The sequence below is a fragment of the Triticum dicoccoides genome, chromosome 7A (genome assembly GCF_002162155.2).
Source record: "Triticum dicoccoides isolate Atlit2015 ecotype Zavitan chromosome 7A, WEW_v2.0, whole genome shotgun sequence".
Classification (NCBI taxonomy): Eukaryota; Viridiplantae; Streptophyta; class Magnoliopsida; order Poales; family Poaceae; genus Triticum; species Triticum dicoccoides.
This window is the reverse complement of record NC_041392.1, coordinates 297360627-297367043: the sequence shown is the minus strand read 5'-3', so window position 1 is coordinate 297367043 and position 6417 is coordinate 297360627. Positions and strand designations below refer to the sequence as shown.

Genomic DNA, 6417 nt, shown 5'->3' with positions numbered 1-6417 from the left:
CAGTAATCTGATTTTGATTTCTTCTGTTTTCGTAAGAACAATGTGTGCAGATCTGTAAAAGAAGAGAAGAGGAAGAATCCCAAGGAAGAGTTTGGTGAAGAAGAATAAGGTGAATTCACCTCTGTCTCAAGCAAAGTCACATTTGTTCCTGCAATTTGATGTTATGATTTATTTTGTCCTTGTTTAGATTTGTTTACATGAATGCCAACTACTTTATTTTACTTATATTCCAGTGACTTTTCTCATTTGTTTTTTGTTCGTGATCTGCTCTGCTTGTTTTGGCTCCTTTTAATTGATGCATTATTTTTTTCTATTAATGTGTACCCAGGTGACTATGTGAGTTGCATTGACAGAATCCATGTATTAAGCTGGGGCATTTTTGGCAGCTGCAGCAACCTGACAATTCATTTGTTCTCATACAAGGTAATTTACTTCCCCCCTTTATGTATCATGGATGGATATATGTGCTGGTTGGTTGTCATTACTGAAGCAAGAATTGTTGATGATGACTACCTTTGAGCAGGTTTTTATTGGTTTTTCTTTCTCCATTTTTTGTATGATGTATGGATGTTGTAGGATAAATGTGAATTAACAATACAACAGCTTCCAGAAGTATTTTGCAACTTCAGAAATCCAGAATTATGGTTCTGATGTTAATGACCAGGATGATGCGATAGCCTCTTTTGATTCGTATCTATTTTTTTGATGCTTGAAAGATATACTTGCATCACTTGACTGGAATAATCTAACTTGCGTTTCTCTTTTTTTTTTCATTTCCAGAGAATAATCTAACTTGCGTTTCTCTTTTTTTTTTCATTTCCAGAGTACTTTGCTGCTAGCATAATTGTGGTCCATTTTCTACTCTACTTTTCCTTGATCTATATACATGATTGTCAATTTCCAACTTCTTAGTTACAGAAAAAACAAACAAAATTCAGTTTAGATTTGTCTTCTGTAGGCATTAAAAGATTCATCAGAGCCATCATTCTAAACATTGTTTAAAATGACACCCTATTGCCGTTGGTGCCAAGAACTTGTGATTTATGGCTTATGTCAATTCCATCTTTATAGATGCTTGTGAAGTACATGGGGAAGGCGCGCATGGTTGATGATTATGTTTTGGATTGGAGGCCGAAGCAAACTCCGTCAGGTTTCAGGTGCACGCCCTCTGTCTCTGTTTTCGTCTCTGTAGCTAAACTTGAGAATTGTACACTTTGGTATATAAAGTTAATCGCTGAATTTACATGCAGTTATGAAAGTTAGAGCATATACATGCTTGATTTTACTTCCTTTAATACAGGGCATTCTATAATTACTAAGAACTGATTAGTTGAAGTGTGCCTCCCTATTTTGTCCAGATAATTACTTCAGGTTAGGCGGGAGAAATAAAAAGGGTAACCATAGATATATGGTGTAGCATCATGAGGTTCAGGTTCCTGCTGTTGATCAAACGTTGCTTCGGTCGAGGTGGGTTATGCTTGATTATGTTCTTTGTATTTTTGTTCATGGCCTACACTGGTGTTATCATCTATTCTGTTTCAAAAATTTCAATGGCTTAGTTTCATGTCCCAGTACCACTTGAAGTACAACTAAGTACCTTCTGACAGGGCAATAATGTATGTATTTACCTATGGTTATTGTTCCCTATAAGAAACATGATCATCTCACCTTGGTTTCCCCTGTATCTGACTTGGGACAGTTTTATGTGAGATTTGTTTTGCATTTTCTGTGTGTGTGGATGCTTAAGCTTAAGCTTTTGTTATTTGGTTCAGTTAGAGATTAAAGAAGACTGAAATTGAGTCGATGGTGTATATACTTGATATATATAAATGGTCAAAATAAGGAAGTGCTTTTATGAAAGTTAAATATGCAGTTGTCTTCCTGTTTGAATCTTCATTGGTGATTCCAAGTTTGTTGCTTTCCCCAAAAGTGGAGATTTGTAGTACCGACCGAACTTCAACCTATTCAGCATAGATCTTAAATTGACCAGACAATAGTATAATAATTTTTATTTACGGCCTTAGAATTGTATTGCCACAAAAAAAATCAGATTTGAAATCGCAAAAAAAGCAGGTTCTTATGCTCATAACAATCCAGGACATGATTCTGTAGCTTAATGTTTGCTTAATCTTTTCCATCCTTAATTAGTTAAAGGTACTAATTTGGTGATAATTTAAGAATCTTCGGGTAGTAGAGATCATGTAGGTCATTTAGCTCCGCCCACCGGCCGCCGGAGATTAAAGAAGACTGAAATTGAGTCGATGGTGTATATACTTGATATATATAAATGGTCAAAATAAGGAAGTGCTTTTATGAAAGTTAAATATGCAGTTGTCTTCCTGTTTGAATCTTCATTGGTGATTCCAAGTTTGTTGCTTTCCCCAAAAGTGGAGATTTGTAGTACCGACAGAACTTCAACCTATTCAGCATAGATCTTAAATTGACCAGACAATAGTATAATGATTTTTATTTACGGCCTTAGAATTGTATTGCCACAAAAAAAATCAGATTTGAAATCGCAAAAAAAGCAGGTTCTTATGCTCATAACAATCCAGGAGACGATTTTGTAGCTTAATGTTTGCTTAATCTTTTCCATCCTTAATTAGTTAAAGGTATTAATTTGGTGATAATTTAAGAAACTTCGGGTAGTAGAGATCTTGTAGGTCATTTAGCTCCGCCCACCGGCCGCCGGCCAGAGGTGAGTTCTTTTATACCTGTATAGGAGAGGGGGGGGGGGTGCTCATATCGGGGCTGCAAATTGGGAGCCTCTGATGTTATCACCATCCCGGTTCCGTTCTTCAGATACGCAGAATCGTTCTTGTTCATTGGTTGCTTGAGGGGAATGTTATTTTCTTGGAGAGACAGAGAGAAATCTCTACTGAATTAGGTGTTGAAGATGTTTTCTTGTGTATGTGTGTTTCAGTGCGAACCCGGATCAGTTGCTGCTCCAAACCAGACAATTTGGAGGATGAACGCGAGTCTCCCAGCGATGCCATGGTTAGCACTGTTCTTTTAGTTGTCTCTGTTTCAAACCATACAATTCATTTAGGCAAAATACTGGAGACACTATCATTCATACTGTATTTGGCATGGTAGTGGACAGTCAGAACCTTACGGTATTGCAACATCCTCAGAATAAATATTCTGCTCCAATCAGGTTCTATGTATATTCTGTTATCCACGGTTTATCTCAGAAACGAGGATTTCATATTACACAAGTGAAGAATCCTTGAGAAATGTTTATGGCAAATGTCAACCGTAAGTCCGCACAAGACATAAGTGATCCCCAAATGGTGAACAGTTCCATTCTACAAAATAAAATGTCTGCAGAACAAAAAGGACCCTGAACAATTTCTGGAATTTTTTTGTTCCTTTATTTGTTACTCCTCTGCACTACATCAATTTTTCCGGGCTCGTTTTGCTTTCAAGTCTGATGCGCGTGTTTTTTCTCATATATATAGGAAGAAGAAAGTATTCGCTCCAGACGTAGATGTCTAGCTTGCCTGTGTGCTGTAACATTAATCAGTGCATCGGGCCCAAAGTTTTCTATCATTGGAACCTTGATGATTTATCTCATTTGAACATAATCTAACCCCTCTGATTTTTTCAGTACATAATTGTACACCTTCTATGCCCCGCTTAATTGTGTGTTCATTTTGTTAATCAAGAAGCATCTGATTTTATGGCTGGGTATGTTGAAAATATATAAAACCTTTCTTCTTTTGGATAATTTGTTTCCCTTTGACCAATCTTTGTTACTTGCCTACACATCTGTGCATAGCGTGGTGCTCCAGCGCGACCGCTTCGTGTGCTGCTCGAGTCGCATGGCCACCATGCCCGCGCCGAGGCGAAGGCCGCTGCCACTCTCAACGCCCTCTGCTGCGCGCTCTCGCCGGCGGCGTTTGCAAAGCCTTGTCGTGGCGCTGCAAGTGTTGCCCCCCTCCTCCCCAAGGGCAAGGTGAAGGAAGGTGCATGTGTGGTTCTTCAGCAGCTCGCAGCGAGGATTGCTGTGTCCAACCTGCAGAAGTATGCCAAGAAGTTCTCGGAGATGTAAGCCACGACACATTTTTCTGCCATGATTTCCTTCGGTTGGATTTCGTGGATTTAGGTGTTGAAAAATTATGGGTTATGGATGCAGGATTAAGGACATGTCCCCGCACTACAACGAGAGATCTGAGCTGTTTGGAAGTTAGTTTAGGTTTTTGTTGTGGATTCACAGCTTCTCACATGTATGATCCTCTTAGACCTTTAGATTTCCAAAGAAACTAAATGAAGATATGGTGGTATGGTCTCAATAGTACAACTTAAAGCCTTTCATGTTTTATATTTTCTTTGAAATTTGCTCTTGAAGAATTATGTATCTATGTTAGATCCGGTGAGAAAAGGCGGCTTTCAAGTAGAGGTTGCTGCAGTGTTGGCCACATTTGGTTTTCGACTTAAGTGTCTAAATATTCTCACAATACTTGGCTCCCTTTCGGCCTTTGCGCCATTGGCGCAACGAGTCATCTAGTGTGATTGAATGGTTAAAGGAACTGTGATATTCTCAGTTCATCAGTGTTTAAATTCTGGTGCTCGCATTTGTTTTTGGATTTATTTTAGGATTTTCTGTAATGCGTATTCAATGGGTGGAGACGTTTCCGTCGACGACGAGGTGTCTACGGTGTGTTCATAAATTTTAAGATAATATACCGGCTCAGTCTTTTGAAGATGCTTATAAAAATAGGGTGTGCATATGTGCATTTGTAATGGTGAATGTATACGCATGTATGTGAGCGCTTTACGCCTGTGTTAAAAAAAAGCTGGAAAGGTTTGTTTTGGACCAAAAAGAGGAGCGGGGGTCCTCGTATACGACGCAGACGAAGGCAGGGGACAGATCAATTTGGCGATGAAAAAAATTCCACCACGTTGGCATCCATCGGATTTAGCAGGAGACATTGACACGCAGCACTAGCATCGGGAGTTGAGTGCCATGGAGCTACACACGTGAAGACCAAGGTTGTTTTTCGTTGGAATTTGCTAGTAGTACATATTTGCTTGTGTACTTGGGCATCACGTGAGAGGAAAGCTCGGATAATTTTTTTCAGCGTCAGTTGTATGAAGAATCATGACGTCATCGGCCATCAAATTTGAGGTGAAGAAGTTTAAAGAAAGTGAAAACCTTGGGTTATGATAGCCATGTGTGAAAGATTGTTGGCGCGGCATGTATGCTTGAAGGTGTTGCGGGAAGTCATGCAAGCTAAGATGAAATTATCATGTGACGGATGAAAATTTGCGGAAGATGATTTGGGAGCCTTGAGCGTGTCATGCAGTCGTATAAGTCGGCTGGGTCGGACTTGACAGTCTGACGGATCGACATGAATGTCGGTTGGAACTGAAGACGGTGGTGGGATCGGTGACAACGACATAGGAGTGTGATGCTGATGGCGACCGACTTTTGGGCATGGAAACACGGGGCGCAGGCCCGAGGGCTTGTGCGGCTTCAACAAGACTATGACGCAGGGTTGATTCAAGATGGTGCGCATATGAGAGCTTGAAGTCGATGGGGCGCGAGGGTGGACTGATCATCTACCATGGAGTCATGTTGAAGGTGAAATTGGATTGAGGGGCTTCGGTGTAAGGATCCAGAGAATCGAAGCCTATTTCAGCAGGGAAAAAGCGAGAGGCACACAGTTCAGACTGGAGCTCAGTGGTCTGATAGAAGCGTGAAACTCGTCATCGGTCGGTGATGATCGATAGTACTCTGCAATGGGGGTTGAGTGGTGTGAATTTGCGACCCTTAAGACTCGACCGGGACAGCGGAGGCTCGACGCGGTAATAGAGGCGAGGCATGCGGTATGCACGGGACATGAAGACGGACCAGGGCTCTGGTGGTCATACATGTGGTGAAACAACTATGAATTTGACTCGGGTTGATTACAAGCGATGGTGAAATTTCTTCAAGAGGCGGTCAAGAAAGGAGCGGTGATGTTGAGTTCAAGTAATTTTTATATGTGACACCCAATATGTGAGTTGTTCATTTTCATGCAGGTCAGTGATCAGTGTGTGATGGAGTTGGACGGATACTCTGAAAGTTGGGAGCACAAACTAGAGTAACAAGGAACTTAATTTCACTCGAGTGTTGACTGTGCTCAAGAAAAGGAGGGTCTACAAGTTGCAGGTGGAGTCACTTGGAGTCTTTGGAGTAGCAGCAGTACTTATGGGATAAGCTCAAGTTCAATGTACATGGAAGTTTGACGCATGGACGAATTCAAGGTGGTGGAGAATTCGCCAAGGTGAAGTTTGTTAGAGTTGTGTCGAATATTGTGTATAAGGTAGGTTACAGTTGGACTCTGAGTAGTATTGTGTTTAGATAGGATATGAAGTCATGTCCTCATAGGACACTTGTATCCCAGGTCTATCATATATAGTGAGGGTAGA

General features: G+C 40.7%; 1 long non-coding RNA gene across 4 annotated transcripts in view; it reads left to right on the top strand.

Annotated features, from left to right (window-relative positions):
• The window catches only part of LOC119327620, a 5147-nt gene extending 601 nt beyond the window's left edge, over window positions 1-4546 (top strand). Inside the window, exons 2-9 of one of the 4 annotated variants that reach the window (XR_005158618.1) lie at window positions 37-109; window positions 329-423; window positions 1072-1157; window positions 1359-1467; window positions 2924-2997; window positions 3611-3690; window positions 3782-4050; window positions 4139-4546. This is a non-coding gene — a long non-coding RNA (uncharacterized LOC119327620). Of the gene's footprint in view, window positions 1-36; window positions 110-328; window positions 424-1071; window positions 1158-1358; window positions 1468-2923; window positions 2998-3461; window positions 4051-4138 lie in introns of all 4 variants that reach the window. The other 3 variants (XR_005158616.1, XR_005158617.1, XR_005158615.1) reach the window with 3 other exon arrangements.
• The last annotated feature ends 1871 nt before the right edge of the window (window positions 4547-6417 follow it).